This window comes from Carassius gibelio, chromosome A7 (assembly GCF_023724105.1).
Source record: "Carassius gibelio isolate Cgi1373 ecotype wild population from Czech Republic chromosome A7, carGib1.2-hapl.c, whole genome shotgun sequence".
NCBI lineage: Eukaryota > Metazoa > Chordata > Actinopteri > Cypriniformes > Cyprinidae > Carassius > Carassius gibelio.
Window position 1 is genome coordinate 38,716,393 of NC_068377.1, and position 20,124 is coordinate 38,736,516.

A 20,124-nucleotide genomic window follows, 5' to 3' on the forward strand; every position below is an offset into this window, starting at 1 on the left:
ACACTGCTGCTCATGTACATGACAGAGAGAAACAGCAGCGTTTGAAGCGTTACTGCAGGTGAACACAGTTGTGCGGTCAGTGGTTACTTGTTGCAAATGTACTTGTTGTACTTTTGCTTTTAAAGAAAGTGATTTGACCACTATCTAACATCATCATCTCAGCATTACAGACTAAACATATATACATAAATTCATATACAGATTAGACTGGCCACTGTTTTTTCTTTTTATAAATAGTATACAAAATATTGAACATTACACACTGAGAAACATTTCAAATAATGATTATATTTCATGCACTAAAATTAATTTTGTAGTTGTTAATAAAACAAATTATTAAAGTATTTTATATATTTTTTTGTGTGTACACAATCAATTAAAAATGCATGTTTAATTGAGTTTGACGTATTGGAAATCTCTAAATAATTATAGAATAATGCAATTTAAATACCACATTTATTTATTAAATTGTAATTTCTTTGAAATGCCTTAATTGTATAACTTTTTCTGTCATCATAATATTATTATTAAATAAAACTAACTGTTTGAGTGGATTATTATTATGTTTCAAATGTTTCAAACAAAACATGTTTCCTTGGGAATATTCATCATTTATTTGCGTAAGAAAAAAATGATTCCAACAGTGCAGTTATGAAAAATAGTAATAATTAAAAATTATATATATATATATATATATATATATATATATATATATATATATATATGTTATAAATAAACAATATCAATGGGATTGAGAAACCCACTGACAAATTGATTTTTAATCATAACATTCCTTTTTTATAGACAAACGTCTCCCTACACTCTCAGACTTCTTTAATGTTTGTGTATATAATGTATCTATATTTTGCAATACATATAAAATATGTTGTTTCTATGTAAATAATTATTATCTTAATTTAAAATCATCCAAATAAATAGTTTTATGCTATCTGATTTTGTTTTATTTGATTATGTCATTAGCAATGCTATAATTAAAAAATAAAAATAAAAAAAACACTATAACATTTGAAGAATGTTAGAAACCAAACAGTTGCTGGTAGCCATTGACTTCCATAGAATGAGAAAAAAATGACCAGCAGCTGTGTGGTAACCAACATTGTTCAAAATATCTTGTTTTGTTCCAACAGAAGAAAGAAACTCTCAAGGGCGGGGAACTTCTCCTTTAACGATCATTGATTGAGTCTAAATCAAGCTTTTACTGCACAGTCTGTGTTTCTGTCAGCAGATAACTGTGAGCTGAAATACCTCTGTGTTCTGGAAACATCTTCCCACAAAGAGAAACCCTTATCAAATCAAAAGAAAACACCTTTCCGGCCAAACGTCTGACTCTGAGCGCTGCATGGGCTTCAAACAGGACTCCATTGACACAGAGAAGTGTTTTCCTGATGCGCTGCCAAACTCCAGTGTGTGTGTGTGTGTGTGCTCCTGCATTGTTGTGTGTGTAACTTTAGCTGGCGTTCGCTGTGCTCTTTGGCGATGGGTCACATTGTTCAGGGCACTTTTCTTCAGCAGACACCCTGTAAGACTGAAATAGTGCCCCACTGTAAACAGTCTGCAGGTTTGTGTCACAGCGTGTCCAACAAAGTCATCCAGACACTTTCCTTCCCGTCAAGATTGTCAACACAGTGAAGTCCAAACAGAATGAGCTCGACATGAAGCCAAAACCCTCCCTGTGTTCAACTGTAGTGAAGTGCTATTGATTAAAGAGTTACTGTTTCATTTCTACTCTGTGTTTGCCAAGAGCATAGCATTTGCTGAGGATATTACAATAAATAAATAGATAAAACTGTAGTTTACCAGATATTTAACAGACAGTTCTTAAATTGGTGTTTTAAACTCATGTACAACAATTCAATTCAATTCAATTCAAGTTTATTTGTATAGCGCTTTTTACAAAACAAATCGTTACAAAGCAACTTTACAGAAAATTATGTTTCTACAATATTTAGTAGTAGCTAGTAGTTTGTGCACATTTGACAGGATTTTAGAAAAACTAAAAAAAAAAAAAAAAAAAAAAATAATAATAATAATAATACAAGACGTAGTCAGCTAGACGATGAACTATCAATATTATTAATTAAGTTATTATATGATTCAGTCACACATCTAGCAATAATTGTTAGTTCTGTTTGTTGATTCAGGGTTAGCATCATCTGGGGTCCTCTGAGGGTCAGCATCATCTCTTCTCAGGTGTTCTGGATCCAGACTGGAGCTTGTGTAAATCCTAGTTACCACGGGATGTGAATCCCGTGGCAAAACATAGAAACAAAATACAGACATCATTAGCATAGCTGCTGATCCAACAAAGTAAAATTAGTTTAACCCAAGCTAATGAATAAAAATGCACCTTTGATCAGATGCAACTACACTCACAATTAAAAAGATACATTATTCGAATGCTTGGCGAAAGAGATGTGTTTTTAATCTAGATTTAAACAAAGAGAGTGTGTCTGAACCCCGCACATTATCAGGAAGGCTATTCCAGAGTTTGGGAGCCAAATGTGAGAAAGCTCTACCTCCTTTAGTGGACTTTGGGTTGTTTACAACACCCATGTTTCACAATCCAGTTGGATAAAAGCAAGTCCCAACCCAAATGTGTTTTAGTTGAATCTTCTATTTCAAGATGCCTGAACACAGTCTTCACAACTCGGCTGATCTGAAAGAGATGTGCATCGCGAGGACGTGGAGGAAAGTGATGCTCCTTCAGTCTAAAGCTGAGAACTGCTGACTCCGACCTTGGCATTTAACAGATTCTTACACATTCCTCCATCAGAGCGCAGACGTGCTTCATGTTGGCTTTGCGTGTACTCGTACTGATACGTTTAAGTGTTGGTTTTATCAGGTTTAGCATGAGTCTACAGACTGGCAGATGTTGTGTTTCAGCACTAATTCTGAGGTTCAGTTAAGTGTTATCTTCCGTAAAGGTTCCCGTTGTGCAACAGGGATCTGAAACTTCACACATAGTTCAGTTTAAGGGGGCTGTGAGACCCTGAATGTTTCCCAACATGCTCCTGGACTGACTGAACCCGCTGAACTCAGCTTTACACGTGGCTTAGTGCTTTCTTTTGGGACTTTGCCAATGACTCTATATAGACTGCAAAAGATATCAAAGTTTACCATGGTTTGACTATTATAAGACTTATATTATTAACCTATTCAACATATTTCACATTGTTCATCTAACATGCAGGAGTCCAACTGTTGAGTTTAAGGCTCACACACACACTAAATAAATAAATAAATAAATAAGTGATTTCTGAGTTTTACCTTTGATGACGGCAATATTAAATAGTTATTGAGAGTTTATTATTACAAACTTGTTGATCGTGTAGCATCCAAAGTGTTATTATCTACAGCTGAATACACTGAACCCAAACCCCAAAGTGTAGCTCTAAACATATTCAAATCAAAACCCTATCTCAATCTCAATCCGCTGCCAATTCTGCCACTTTCTATGCAAAACATAATCAAAGTTATTTTGAAAAATCAGTGCAGTGGAAATCAATAGTGTCCAATGTTATTTGGACTCCTAACTTTCTGTAAAATATGTCAGAGGAAAGTTAAATGATGGTAGATTGGGTTCAGCCAGTGTGAATGCTGTAAGCTGTTAATATGACTGCCAAAATAAATACACACTGCATATTCAGGCGATGTGAAACATGAAATCTGCCTTTTAATTACACCTGGTGGCTGCAGAGCACTATATATCAACACTTTGGGTTTAGGTTCAGATTCATCACCATTTGGATGTAGACGTACGCTACATCATATTTCATGCTGATCAAGTCTGTTATAGCTCTCGGTGATAAACTCAATACCTCTGTCAGAGCTATACTCCATGCAGTAACCTACAAATCACTTCATTTTTGTATAAGTTTGCATAATGCGGTCCGTGTGCAAACTGCTGAAACACAAAACTGTGTGAAATATGCTTTTTAATAGGCAAATAATATGAATGTAGCAACCACATTTCGGCCAAAATACCAGTTACACTGGATTATAGTCCAACTGTGGTCAATTTTGACATTCATTTGCAGCCTACACTGTAAAAAATAATTCAGTGGCTTAGTAAATTTCACAAAAATAAAGAGCTATATTTACTTAATAAAATCTTTTGAAATCATTTAAGTGATATTTTGAGTGGGTCAGGTTAAAAATAATAATTAAAAATCCAACAAATAATTTCTCTAAAATTTACATATATTATTTAAGTTTATGTAATGAAAATAAATAAGTATTTAACTAACTAATTATATGTTTAATATACCCTCAATATTTCTGGTGAATTCTAATAGAAATATTTGATAATTATTTACTTGTACTGATCTGTTTTAGAAACTAAAATTATTAAGTATTTCCTACCAATTTTCCTAAATAAAGTTCCAGCTTAATAAATGACGGTTTAAATAAATTGAGTAAATTTCGCGGCTAAAGTGATCACGTGTGCAGCTCCGCAGGAAAAAAAAAATCTGCTTTCCTCAGCAGAGACGTCGACTAGCCTTACTCCTCGCAACTCCTGGTAAGTAACGTTAGTCAGCTAATCCTACTTACGTTTGTAACACTTTATTATAAAGTTAATAATTATTAAGCATTTCCTAACAGTTGTCTTTGTATTTTACGTCATCTTCAACAAGTTTCGTAGCTTAATCGAAGTCACCCGAAGGACGGCTTTCCTGAGTTTCCTCAGCAACGGCAAGACCCGCACTCCTGTCATATCGTGGTACGTTATGAAATTTTGTCAGCTAAAACTAAATATGTTTGTGATGTTTAATTCAGAAGTTAATTATTAAGGATTTCCCAACAATTGTGTTTGTATTTTGCGTCATCTTAAGAAGTTTAACGAGTTTCGCGGCTCAAGCAAGAGGCACCTGTCACTGAAGGACTGCTTTTCTCAGCAACGACGTGAACAGCATTACTCGAATTTCCTGTAAGTAGTCATTTTATAACGATGTATATTTGCAATACTTTATTCAAAAGTTGATTAAACATTGACCGTGTGTACGTGTACATAACAGTTTAGTTTTCTAAGTTAGTTAGTGGGGCAGCGATATGTGTGTTAGGGTTTTTTTTTTTTTTTTTTTGGAGTGGGTTAACGTTCGTACTATTTGGATCACCGTTTATTTCAACCACCATTTGAAAGTCTAACGATAAGTGTAGTCAAGCAACTATAACTATACATGCCCAATGGAAAACGATTTTGTACAGGTTCCCCTTTGGGGTCAGTGGCTTGTCAAAAGGGAACACATCATTTATGAACTTTCAAATGACAACATTCTGTCTTGTAAAAAGCTGTCACGTTTTTGTAAAACATCATAATTACTACATGAACTCAAGTATGAGCTCTTAAATCACCACTACAAATACGCCATGCAAAAGTATTTAAAATGGCGTGGACATAACATAGACTGGTGCGTTTTAATCAGCTCCCACTATAGGGAGTCAGCCAGTTTAAGGCCTGCTCCGTTGTAAAATCATTCTAGTGCACTGAAACCTAGATCGCATACAATATCGGTCAAAAGTTTGAAAACAGTAAGCTTTTTAATGTTTCTAAAATAAGTTTCTTAAGCTCATTAAGCTTGCATTTATTTTAAAAATAAAATGCAGAAAAAACAACCGTCTATCCCCCCCCCCCCACCCTCTATCGCCATTTGGCTAGTAATTTTATATATATGGGTATATAGACCTGGTGGGTATTGAAGGACATGGGAGGCTGGGTGAGGGGTAAATTGTTTTAATTTTAATTAAAGTAATATTTTTGTTCCCTGAAACAGATCAGTTTAATTTTGCATCCTTAAATAGTTTGATTTCAAGTAGTGCAATTAAACAAGCTTTTTTGTTTCAAAACCATTAGTCATTTTACTTAAATATTAAACATGTTTATAAAGAAATTGGTTGAAATAATGCGGACCTCAATAAAAGCCTATAGCATTGATTTACAGCATAGAAGCTCGCAGTTGGTCTCTTTTCATTTTTCTTTTAGGTTTATTGTTAAAAATAAATGTCCCTATGTAGAAAATTAACCTGTCCTCTTGTTAAGAAGAATGCTGTTAATTTTTGCAACTCCTCCCCCTAGTAAACTTTGAGATTTTACCTATTATATGGTCCAACAGAATGTTTGCTTCTTCAGGTGCTATTTGTTTTGTGTATTTGTCGCTTTCTTGTAACATTCAGGTTTGAATGTAAGCTCTAACCAGTTATCTTTAAAATTTGCCTGTAGGGTTCAGCTGATCTACCCGTCTTCGTACAAGCAGAGTTGGCAGAGGAGGTCATAAAAATCTACATCCTTCGGGACAATGATGGGGTAGTCAGCGATGTAGGAGTTGTGATTGAGGGCATCACTGTCCTCCGCAATCTTGGGAATCTCAGCAGAGCCTGCTGCTATCTTTTGGGAGTCACATATGCATTGGATTTGAGATATCCCAAGACCCACAAAAATTAGCATATTGTGATAAAGTTCATTATTTTCCATAATGTCATATATTTTAGATTCATTGCACACCAACTGAAATATTTCAGGTCTTTTATTGTTTTAATGCTGATGATTTTGGCATACAGCTCATGAAAACCCCAAATACCTATCTCAAAAAAATAGCATATTTCATCCAACCAATAAAAGAAAAGTGTTTTAATACAAAAAAAGTCAACCTTTAAATAATTATGTTCAGTTATGCACTCAATACTTGGTCGGGAATCCGTTTGCAGAAATGACTGCTTCAATGCGGCGTGGCATGGAGGCAATCAGCCTGTGGCACTGCTGAGGTGTTATGGAGGCCCAGGATGCTTCGATAGCGGCCTTAAGCTCATCCAGAGTGTTGGGTCTTGCGTCTCTCAACTTTCTCTTCACAATATCCCACAGATTCTCTATGGCAGGTGTGCTCAACCCTGCTCCTGGCGATCGACTGTCCTGCAAAGTTTAGCTCCAATCCTAATCAAACACACCTGAAGCAAATAATTAAGGTCTTCAGGCTCACTTAAAAATTAAAGGCAGGTGTGTTTGATTAGGGTTGGAGCCAAACTTTGCAGGATAGTCGATCGACAGGAACAGGGTTTGGGACCCCTGCTCTATGGGGTTCAGGTCAGGAGAGTTAGCAGGCCAATTGAGCACAGTAATACCATGGTCAGTAAACCATTTACCAGTGGTTTTGGCACTGTGAGCAGGTGCCAGGTCGTGCTGAAAAACGAAATCTGTATCTCCATAAAGCTTTTCAGCAGATGGAAGCATGAAGTGCTCCAAAATCTCCTGATAACTAGCTGCATTGACCCTGCCCTTGATAAAACACAGTGGACCAACACCAGCAGCTGACATGGCACCCCAGACCATCACTGACTGTGGGTACTTGACACTGGACTTCAGGTATTTTGGTATTTCCTTCTCCCCAGTCTTCCTCCAGACTCTGGCACCTTGATTTCTGAATGACATGCAATATTTTCTTTCATCCGAATAAAGTACTTTGGACCACTGAGTAACAGTCCAGTGCTGCTTCTCTGTAGCCCATTTCCTGCACACGCCTGTGCATGGTGGCTCTGGATGTTTCTACTCCAGACCCAGTCCACTGCTTCCGCAGGTCCCCCAAGGTCTGGAATCAGTCCTTCTCCACAATCTTCCTCAGGGTCCGGTCACCTCTTCTCGTTGTGCAGCATTTTTTCCCACACTTTTTCCTTCCCAAAGACTTCCCACTGAGGTGCCTTGATACAGCACTCTGGGAACAGCCTATTCGTTCAGAAATTTCTTTCTGTGTCTTACCCTCTCGCTTGAGGGCGTCAATGATGGCCTTCTGGACAGCAGTCAGGTCGGCAGTCTTACCCGTGATTGCGATTTTGAGTAATGGACCAGGCTGGGAGTTTTTAAAAGCCTCAGGAATCTTTTGCAGGTGTTTAGAGTTATTTAGTTGATTCAGATGATTAGGTTAATAGCTCGTTTAGAGAACCTTTTCATGATATACTCATTTTTTTGAGATAGGAATTTTGGGTTTTCATGAGCTATATGCCAAAATCATCAGTATTAAAACAATAAAAGACCTGAAATATTTCAGTTGGTGTGCAATAAATCAAAAATATATGAAAGTTTAATTTTTATCAGTACATTATGGAAAATAATGAACTTTTATCACAATATGCAAATATTTTGAGAAAGACCTGTACTCACTTGAGTTGTTCCAAAAACTGTTTCTTGAGCTGGATCCTCCAAAACTCTCTGTTAATGTTCAGAGGTTAAAAAATTATCTTCTTGCATAGTAGTGGTTCATGATCATCCCACAGAATGGCTATTCCTGATGGAAGTGTTTCTGTTATCGGATTAATTCTGTTGAAGGGATAGTTCACCCAAAAAGATAATGTTGTCATAATTTACTCTCCCTCAATTTGTCCCAAACCTGTACGAGTTTCTTTCTTCTGTTGAACACAAAAGATATTTTAAGTGAAGTGACGTGACATTCAGTCGAGTATTAAAGAGTGTTGGTTAACGCATTTAAAGGTTGCCATTGACTTTGCATAGTATACTTTTTTTCCTACCATGGAAGTCAATGGCAACTTTCAACTGTCTGTTAACCAACATTCATTAAAATATCTTTTGTGTTCAACAGAAGAAAGAAACTTGTACAGGTTTGGGACAACTTGAGGGCGAGTACATTATGACAACATCATCTTTTTGGGTGAACTATCCCTTTAATATTGATGTAAGTGTTGCTTTTTTTATGGTTTAATGAGTGGTAATGAGTGTGACTGCAAATGGCTGGTATGCACCAGGAACAAAGAAAGATGTCATTTCTCTTACGGCTATCGTATTTTACATGTAATCTACTTGAATTCTAAGATGGATGAAATGTTTCATAAGGTTTAATCATTTCCCTTATGGCTACTTTACAGTTTTTAATTTTTGCAATCTACTGGAATATTAAAATGGATAAAATGTTTCAAAGGTTGATTTTAGACTTTGTGTAATGTTTAATTGACAAATAAATGTTTAATAAAAAAATGTGTTTCTTTCATTATTTGGTTTTATTATATTAATTGTAAAGGGTAAATAGTGTAAAAAAAAAAGTGAATGCAACATTTTGATAATTTATAGTCCAATATTAAGTTAAATTCACTTTTACATGTAGTAAACATAGCACATTTGTTTGGTTAAATTTCATCCAATATTTCAATTATATCTACTCAATATTTTTTGTTTATTTTACATAGAATTTCAGTTGTGGTGTTTTATAATTTTGATTATATCTAATTAATTTTATTTCTCATATAAAGTTATTCAGTTATTCAGATTTACTTAATTTTTTTACTTACAATTACTCAATTTAAACAGTATATTTCATTGATTTCACAGCTTTAAAATTTACTCAATTTTTTTGAGTGTAAAAATGTTTCACCAAACAAATTGAGTAAATAATAGTTAAACTTTTTACAGTGTAGTAACATAGACAGTGTCCCCCAAAAATACTTAAAGCTGTAATGTTTTTATCCTACAACTATAATTCTTCACTGATATTTGTTGCTTCACGTTTTCTTGTAATATTGGTCTATCTGATTTTACTGAGAATCACATAAAGTGTCGCTGTAAAGGTATTTTTATTATTTTCTTCTCATAAGTGTGTTTAGCTTTATCATGAGCTCTACTGCGGTACTGAGGCGAGCTCTGATGATGAGGAGCAGGCGCGTTCACTTTTCCACTGCTTTTTACAAATCATTGTCTACCCCATTTTGCATATCCCGTGCATTTCTAAAATACATTAAGAGATTCGTGTATTTATATCCTCTGACGCAGCTCAAATCACACGCAGCTCTTGCTCAAGACTGCGGCGCAGCTGTAACCAGAACCTTGGAATGCGAACGCGTTTTGTTCCACCGGGCGACACAACAACGGGAGCGAACCACTGCCGAAAACAGGGGGGAGCTGTTTCACAACAGCAGGCTTTCGTCGACTTTTAACCTCTTGTTATTGACTTGTTGGTGTGTTTCAGACAGGGATTTTATGTTGTAACACATACGCCTCATAACCGCCCTAAACAGCTCAGCACGGGCGACTCGAGCTCGATGAGTAATCCCGCGCTCCCCCATCCATAACTTAAGGCGACTTATTTGATTGACGGCTCCATATTTTTTTGTGTGATTTTTTCTCGCTGGCTCCAGAAAGGACAAAAACGGGGTAATACAGACAGAGAGGAAAAGAGGGAGAGAAAATAACAAACGCAGCTGGAAAGAAAGTGCGAGCTCAAGAGCGCTGGGAGCGACCCAGGATCAACATTGTGAAAAATACATAGATATTTCACAGACAAAGGAGTGTCGACTTTTGCTAATTTCTTTATTTTAGGGAACTTGGGCACGCCGACATCATAATTATTTTGCATAAGAGGTAAGTACAATCTCCTAAGGCTTTATAACAGCCTGTATTTGTGTTCGTGTGTAGGAACACAAATATATATATATATATATATATATATATATATATATATATATATATATATATATATATATATATATATATATAATATTAAGTTACACAAGCCCTCATTAATGTATTTTAATGCATGCAAAAATGTGTTTTGCTCATAATTTGTCACTATTTGTTGTGCATAATGTAAAAAAACGTAAATAGGCTATTTATAAACCATAAGTTTTGATAGTGGCGAAAATCTCCGTTTCAAAAGAACGGCACAAGTGACGTGACCCTAATCTTCTCCAGCGGCTGAAACTTGTAAACATTAAGCTGCATTCAAATCAGCTCGCTTTATACGAGCCATGACTGTGTAGCCTTTAGGTTGCACGCTTCAGTCAGCCCACATTTCTGCGAGAGTTTTTGGGGAATTGATGGGCTGTGAGCGCGCGCCGTAACATGTGTGTTTACGAGCGCTTTAACTCATAAAGGTCTTTGTTCGTGGATTGTGTAGATCATGCGCTGGAGCGATTCATAGCTACGTGTTTTATTTAGTTGATGTGAACTTGAATTGGAAGAGAAAGACGCCTCCAGACCTGGGCTCTCCTGCGGTGCTGCAGACAGAGCTCTTCTCTGGAGAATGTGTGTCAATGTCAAAGGGAGGTGTGTCCCGCAGAGGCCTTTTCCAGAAAAGACTGCACGCTACAAACACGCACACGGGCTGTGTTCTGGAAACTCGTCTGGACTCACCGAGATACACCATTATCTGTCTGCAGAGTCTTCTGGCAGTCTATCTGGGGTCTTCAGTGACTCACGCAGTCTTTAAAGGGATAGTTCACTAAAAATAAAACGCAATATTAACAATACTCTTTTCCTTACAACAGAAATCAGTATATTTTACTCGTTTGATTTCCGAATAACACTATAAATCTATATTCAGTCTTCTGAAGTCATATGATAGATTTGTGGGTAACATCATATTTTAAATCGTCACCGCAGCACTCACATTATGACACATTATGAGTGGTTATGTTGAAAAGTCCTTCTGAAGGCTTAATGTAAACACAATATCAGATTGGACCCTTCTTGTTGTTTTTGTGAACATTTAATTAGTGTTTGTCTTAATCTTTAAAAAGAAAAAAAAAACTTGCCTTTAATTTAATTGGTCTGAGATCCAGATTACGTAATAATCTAATAAACTGCTTATAAATTGCTCGCGTCTGAAACGATTTTCCTTTTCAGGTGACGTCATCAATCCCTCTTGTTTTTAAGCCCCTCCCCTTCAACACAACCTCTCTTTTGGAAGTAAAACCCTTTGATTTTCTCCATGGTGTAGTGATTCTGAACAATTACTAATAAACCGATAAAGAGCTACAAGGTTGTTAGTCGATGCTATCTGCTTTCACAATGATCGATTTAAAATTAAATATTATGTCTGTAAAAAAATGTGAACTGCTTTTATGTTTGTTAAGAAGATAAAATGGCTCAGAATGGTTCATTTTAATTTGATTTCTAGGTTTTAAGACTAAAATCTCAGTCTGGTCCTCACACACGGCTGGCATATAGCTTCACATGATGTTGAATCTAGTGCTTTATTAGTATGGACTGTTTTTCTACTGCTTCCTATTTTGAGCTTGACAGTGTGAATCACTTTCCATTTTCGTCTCCTTTTAATAAACGCATGGAGACATGCTTTGCAACAACATGAGTGCGAGCAAATGACATAACTCCATTTCTTTAGGTGAACTCTCCCTTTAAAGACACCCAGTCTCTTAATGTGAAGGCCCTGTGATCTTTCACAACATCTCAGCTGTTCAGCCTGATGTAAGAGCAGCTGGTCTCAGGATCATTTCGGACTTGTTTGGGTTCTATTCGTGGGCTGGGCTTGTAAGGTAAAGAGAATTTGAACTCCTCCTCACAGACTGCAGACCTCTGTAACATCACAGCACTCCAGAGTGTCCTTCCTGTGATTGTACAGCACCCGGAGAACAACACATCATCACTACACGAGCAAAGAGCAGAAGAAGAGATATTTTTAGACTGACTCAGTAGTGTAATGACTGAAGGGAGACCATCCATCTGGCAGCAAACTTTCATTTAGTGCTTTTTCTAACTTTCCATCTGACTGTGTGTCATGCAAATCTTCATTATTCTATCTATCTATCTACCGTATAAGTAGTACTAATAGTAGCGTTTTTTCCACCAAACAATGGAACATAACAACAAAAGCAGAAAACATGACAGAGAAATCATGTAAAGTGTATAAGAGCACAAGCAGTGCAGTGGTAGACTGATGGGAAGGGTACAGGTGAAACAGAGAAGTGCAGAGTCACTGAGACGCGTATGTTTCGTGGATCTGCTCCTGGTGGTACAAGGCTCCCTCTGTTCCCACTCATCCTCCAGCCCTTCAGCTCATGCTATTCTTGCTCTCGGTGGTTTCTCGCCCCATTCATTCGCTCACCTCGCTCTGCCCTCTCTAGCTTGTGTACATCAGAAGGATGAGGACAAATACTGGTCTGTAGGTGTATTTGAACCTAGATTCGCTTGACAAGAATCTCCATTTTAGTGGAATAAAATGCTTTGCTGGTTGAGATTAGGACTGGCCAATACAGTTGATTACTGCAATATTAACAGTATCTTTGCAATAATTTTGATGTTGACGTAAAATTGACAATCATTATAAATATCACAATCATTGCAATGCACTTTTTGCCATCAATTTAGCTATTAATAGACTTGTTTTGTGATTCAGAGTTTAGAAGTTTCATCAATTTTCGTGAAACGCTTTAAAAGCATTTACATATCAAGTAGGATAATTGTTTTTCCTCAATGCTCTAGTAAAGACATATTGTTATATTGGGGCATATCAATGAAAAAGTAAATGCTATATTTTTGGTATTGTGTAAATTTGCAATTTTGTAAATGTAAACTTTGTAAATTAGCTGTCCTGTTGCTGTTGGTGGAGTGTTGCCATGTGCTGCTGATTTGGCTCCGCCCACATGTTGCTCCCACATGTTGCTGTTGGCGGAGTGTTGCCATGTGCTGCTGATTAGACTCCGCCCACATGTTGCTGCTAGTAGAGTGTTTCAGTGTGCTGCTGATTTGGCTCCGCCCACATGTTGCTGCTAGTAGAGTGTTGCCATGTGCTGCTGATTAGACTCCGCCCACATGTTGCTGCTAGTAGAGTGTTGCAGTGTGCTGCTGATTTGGCTCCGCCCACTTGTTGCTGCTAGTAGAGTGTTGCAGTGTGCTGCTGATTTGACTCCGCCCACATTTTGCTGCTAGTAGTGTTGCAGTGTGCTGCTGATTTGACTCCGCCCACATGTTGCTATTGGTGGAGTGTTGCCATGTGCTGCTGATTAGACTCCGCCCACATTTAGCTGTTGGTGGAGTGTTGCCATGTGCTTCTGATTTGACTCCGCCCACATGTTGCTGTTGGCTGAGTGCTGCCATCTGCTGCTGATTTGACTCCGCCCACATGTTGCTGTTGGTGGAGTGTTGCCATGTGCTGCTGATTTGACTCCGCCCACATGTTGCTGTTGCCACGTGCTGCTGATTTGACTCCGCCCACATGTTGCTGTTGGCAGAGTGTTGCCATGTGCTGCTGATTTGACTCCGCCCACATGTTGCTGCTGGCGGAGTGTTGCCATGTGCTGCTGATTAGACTCCGCCCACATGTTGCTGCTGGCGGAGTGTTGCAGTGTGCTGCTGATTTGGTGTTGCTGCTGATTTGTTGCCATGTTCTGCTGATTAGACTCCGCCCACATGTTGCTGTTGGTGGAGTGTTGCCATGTGCTGCTGATTAGACTCCGCCCACATGTTGTTTTTGACGAGTTGTCTCATGACTGTTATGCTGTGAAAGTAATTACAGAAAATCTTTTTGACGCAGGGTCTTCTTTAAAACACTGAAGTGGTGCAGAATTCTGGGTAAACCAAGGGTTTACAAAATCGAAGGAGTTTGAGGCGTTTTAGTGATCCTCATGACTGTGTCCGTAGATTACATCTGCATAATAAGATCTGGTTCTTTTCCACATGGTGACGAGCCTCCAGCGTGAAGGTGGTTCCAGGAGCGAGTTTGTGGCTCTTTAATGATGCACATCAGTTACGCAAGGACACTTAATCATGTCAGATGTTTGATTCTCTGTAATGAGCCGAGTCATTGTGCTTTACTGAAAAATCACAAGTACACACTGAGCCGTAAAGATGGAGACAATCAGCAAGTCATTTGATGAGATTCCCATCCATCATTCTGCTGGAGAAAAAGAGAACAGACATGCAATAGTTGGCTGCTCTTTTCCAGCTGGTTCTGATGAATGCGGCCCATCTCTGAGGGAAACCAGGAGTGAAGGAGCAGCAACACAACATTGAGCGCTTTGGCGTCTCTCAGCGTCTCCATGGTGGCTCGTTTCTGTTCTTTTGTCATCAAAATTTGTAGATGAACAAACACAGAGACGAAGCCAAGAGCAGAAGCATGAACACACACACTGCCCAGATCCACGGTGAGCAGCTGCTGATGGGAAGAGACTGGTTATTATTAATACTTGAAAAAAATATAGATTTTTTGCAGGACTTATTTTTAAGCATATTGGCCTTTTTTTTTTTTGTGGTTTAGTCAGATATAGCTCAGTTTTTAGCACAGTTTACAGTGCCTGAAGCAGAGTAAACCCACACCCAACACAAGCATGTGCTATTTCGAATGATTTATTGTGACGTTTTATTCACACACACACTCTTTGTGGGTGTTTTCTGAAGCAGCTCGAGGTCTCTCAGGGCATCTCTGCCCAACATGGCTGAACTCTTGAAATAGCCCTCAGTTAGCACACACTCACCAGTAAACAGCACACTACACCGTGCTCACTACAGCAGGGACGCTCCTCCAAACACTCCTTCTGTGTGCTTTACATGCAGTGTTCAGTGCACTGTGTTCCTGATCGACTGTGAGGTGTTTTTAACTTTGTCAGTCTCTATCGTAATGTTTTTGTAAGGTTTCCAAGCTTTGCTCGAGGCTTGCATGGTGCTCGGCAGTCACATGTGTCCTGAAGTCTTGAGGAAAGTAATCCACACCCACATACAACTGCTGGCCCAGGAATAGAGCGGTCGCAACATATCCCAGTGTCCTTTATCATAGCACCTAAAAATACAGGCCAACCTCTAAACGTGTCCTGCCCTACAACCAAACTGAAACTCAAGCCGTAGATTACTAGAGAAGCTTGCTACTGAAAGACTTGTTTTCTGAGAAACCTGTGAACTGAGTTTCTGATGAAAGCAAGAGCAAATATCTGCCAGTGGGGTCAGAAAAATAAAAATAAATGTTTTCCCTTTGAACAATCTTTCTTTTTCTGACTCCATTGGCAGATTATTATATGTTTTTTTTCTTATTTCAACTCATTTAATTTAGATTATTATTATTTATTTAGTTATATTAGCCAAACGAGACTATCTTATCAATTTTCAAATTTGTAAAAAAAAAAAAAAAAAGATGTTTTACAAGTTTTAATTTCACATGATTTAATCCAGTGTTACTTACTGTTTAACTTTGTTTTTATTTGCGACCCTGAAAACCAGTCTTAAGTCTCTTGGCTATATTTGTAGCAATTGCCAGAAAACCTTTTTATGGGTCAAAATGATTTTTCTTTTATGCCAAAAATCATTAGGACATTAAGTAAAGATCATGTGCCATGAAGATATTTAGTAAACTTCCTACCATAACTTTATCAAAACTTAATTTTTGATTAGTAATATGCATTGCTAAGAACTCATTTGGACAATTTCAAAGGTGATTTTCTCAGTATTTAGATTGTTTTGCACCCTCAGATTCCAGAATTTCAGATTGTTGTATCTTGGCCAAATATTGTCCTATACTAGTAAACCATATGTCAATGGAAATCTTATTTATTCAGGTTTCAGGTGACGTATAAATCACAATAAAAAAAAAAAAAATGACACTTAAGACTGGTTGTGTGGTCCAGGTTCACATTTTTGAAATTTACTGGCAAAAATTGTGAAATTTTCAGACAATACGAATTCTTATATTAAATAATTTTGCTTCTCAAGTAAATGTCCCTTTATTGAAGAATATTAAATAACAAAAAAAATAATGCAAAGTAGGAACATCATTTTGTTGCAGTGTAGATTGTTTAACCTTTTAATTATAAAATCACTTAATTCCCTTTCCAAGTAAATATATAGTATGTATGTATGTATTGCGTATATATACACAAACAAAAAAAGACTGACTTTTATATTCATTTTTATTTTTTGGCAGGATGCTAAATCACTTTTATGGTGCAAACTGTGCAAAATCAAGGGTGAAATTGTGTTGACCCAATATGAATCTCCAGTAATGCATGTATAATCAGTGTATAAACCACACACCGTGCTCATATCAGTGTAATCCTGTAAACACACAGCATCCTCAGCTCTTGCTGAATCATTGTTCGGGTCGATGACGTACAATCCTCTTCAGCTTCCTGTCCTCTGCTTCTGATTGAAACCCTCAGTATCCTCTGAACCCCCTCCAGCGGCTCTCATCTGTCCCCTGAGCACTGCATTAATGAGATCAAGCTCAGCACTGATCCTAGATCAGCACAGCATGCCATCTGAGATGTTGGTTTGGTGCAGTCACAACAGAAGAAATGTCTGTTAGACAAGCTGAGATGCGAATAGCTACCGTTGGATATTCAGGATGCAATGAGAGGTAGAGTTGAGTGTCATCAGCATAGCAGTGGTATGAAAAGCCATGTTTCTAAATGACAGAACCTAATGATGCCATGTAGACAGAGAAGAGAAGAGGTCCTAGAACTGAGCCCTGAGGCACCCCAGTAGTTAGATGTTGAGACTTGGACACCTCACCTCTCCAAGATACTTTGAAGGACCTATCTGATAGGTAAGACTCAAACCACTGAAGTGTGGTTTCTGAGATGCCCTTTGCCAGTAGGGTTGACAGGAGGATCTGATGGTTAACCATGTCAAAAGCAGCGGACAGATCAAGCAGGATAAGTACTGAAGATCTGGATTCTGCTCTTGCCAGTCTTAGGGTTTCAACAACTGAGAGCAAGGCAGTCTCTGTTGAATGTCCACTTCTGAAGCCAGATTGGTTGCTGTCAAGGAGATTGTTGTGTGTGAGAAATGTAGAGACTTGTTTGAACACAGCTCTTTCAAGTGTTTTTGCAATGAAAGGAAGAAGAGAAACTGGTATGAATTAATTAATTATAATTATGAAATAAAACATTATTATTATGAGAATACAAAGCCAAAATTAAGTCATTGAGACAAAAAACAAACAAACAAACAAAATGGAGCTAAAATGTCACAATGATGACATACTCAGTAATAATGATGACCAAACCTGCTCCATCGTTCACCCGGAGGAACATGTTCTCGCTCAGTTACATTTAGCTTTGCACAAGAATAAACTTCTCTGCCATGGGGTCAGAAGAAAGCAGCAGAAACAAGATTATTTCTCTGACCCTGTTGGCAGAGTTTTTTCTAGCGTAAAGCTAAATGTAACTGAACGAGAGCATGTTCCTCCGGGTGAAAGCTGGAGCAGGTTTGGTGTGATGTCCTGCATGTATTGAGCTGCAGAAGAGAAGAATGAATCACCAGCTCGTCTGCCAGCAGAGGTGTTTCTGAACAGGCCATGCGAGACACACACACAGATCTCTGCAGGGACCTGTTTCTGTCTGGATAAACTCTAGCACTGATGTTTGGAGTTATACTACCATTTAAAACTTTGGGGTTGATCAGATTTGTTAATGAAGAAGTCTTTTACTCACAAAGGCTGCATTTATTTGATCAGAAATACAGCAAAAACAGTAATATTGTGAAATATCTTTACTATTTAAAATTATTTAATTATTTTTACTATTTTAAAAAAGGTGCGTTCTGTGTGAATCTGTGTTAAACTGTAATTTATTTCTGTGATGTGCAGCTGTATTTTCAGCATCATTCCTCTAGTCTTCAGTGTCACATGATCTTCAGAAATCAGAATAATGTTGCAGTTTAATGCGTCCGTAGTGAATAAAAAATAAAATAAAAAAAATATATATATTCATTTGACCACAAAAGGTGTTTTGCACAGTTTGCATGCAGTGCACAATCAAGCATTGAATTTTATTCAACATACAAATATAAACATCGTTATTCTCTAATATATTGTGAATATTGCAATATAATATTTAGAATAATTATGCAACATTTCTGTCAAAACACCAGCTAATGTGAGGATTAACCTGATTAACCCTGTGCTTTCCTCGTCAACTTAATCACGTTATTCGGGTCTCATAATGGTTGGTAACAGAGAAATCTGTGTCAAATTCAGATGTGTTGCTCAACTTCCCTCAGCTTTGGGCTGCACAGTCAGAACCAGAGGAAATGTGCTTGCTGTCCAGTGCTTTGTGCAGATAAATGCATGCTCTTCTTACATGCATTTTGTGTGATACTGAGGTCTCAGTCTACGTTTTTCATTTAAATGTCCTGTTTTGGTAAAAAAAAAAAAAATGCATACATGATAGAATTAAATGAGTAGTGCATGCTGGGAATGTGAACTTTTGAATCTTTTGATTGCATTTCCACAAAGTTCTTGTTGAAAGTGTTTGAGCTGAGCAAGACGAACCTGACAGAGAAGCATTCAGCTTTGAGAAGATTGTCTTTTGCAGTGCTGGGTGTGATTTGAATATATCTGCATGTTCAGATAATATTAGTCTGATCTGCACTGGTGCCAGAAGAGAGACGGGCTGTGTGTCATAACTGAGCAGCTGGCGGTTCGTATCGATCCGTTCACATCATCCATTAGAGTCCGTCAATAGACTCGTGGCCTGTTTTCAGTCCGCTTTCCCTCTCCATGCCATTATTCCTCTGAATGAGCTCCATCAGTCACTTCAGGAGCAAATATCATTTGATTTTCTGCTGTTTTCATCACTGCTGATTGGAGTCATGAGACGCCAGGGCTTGAATTCCTTCAACACTGTGTGTTTAAACGCTGTACTGCAATGTCCTCAGGGGGTGAATCTCATGAAAACATGTCCAGGTTATATTTCAACACAAAAACACTAGAGAAAAATAGAAAAAAAATATATATTGCATTGTTATATGAAAATTATTTAAAATGGCATAATACATATTTAATATTTTAAACATTTTTCATAATGACTAAACAATATTTCACACTTAAATTCTCATTGGATTATTGTCTGAATATATTTTTCTATTCTCAATGCTTTTTTGAGCAGTATGACGTCATACACATTTTTTTTTTCTGTGACAAAGTCGTAACTGATTTATTTTTGACTGTTTTTTGTGAGATTCATCTCAAGCTTCCTGCACTGCTTTTTCTTTAATACATTTTTTATTTATTTTATTTTTTATTATCTCTTCAAAGAAGGACACATAGTTTAGAACCTTCCTAAAAATAGGCTTAATTTTATTTGAGCAAAATATTTTATTTAGCTAACTTAAATATTTAATATTTAAAATATTTTATATTTATAAACTCTTATTTTACTATTTTTAATCTTAACCTTTTAATTTTATCACTAGATGTGGGCTAGACATGTTCTTAACAGGTTTTATGGGATTCATCTCAATCCTCCTACGCTGCTCATTTTTATTTCACACATTTTCTGTCATTTTTTCCATTTTATCCTCAATGTTGCTTTTTCTGTCGTTAAATTAAAACCTATTGTAGTTTACCTGTATATTGAATGCAAATTATTTCAACTTTATCAACTAAC

General features: G+C 37.2%; 1 protein-coding gene across 1 annotated transcript in view; it reads left to right on the top strand.

The window, feature by feature from the left end:
- Positions 1-9,885: 9,885 nt before the first annotated feature.
- LOC128017799 (protein NDRG2) overlaps positions 9,886-20,124 on the top strand; it is a 30,832-nt gene continuing 20,593 nt past the window's right edge. The window contains exon 1 of the mRNA XM_052603359.1: positions 9,886-10,372. The gene's annotated coding sequence lies outside the window, so the exon portion shown is untranslated. The remainder of the gene's footprint in view (positions 10,373-20,124) is intronic.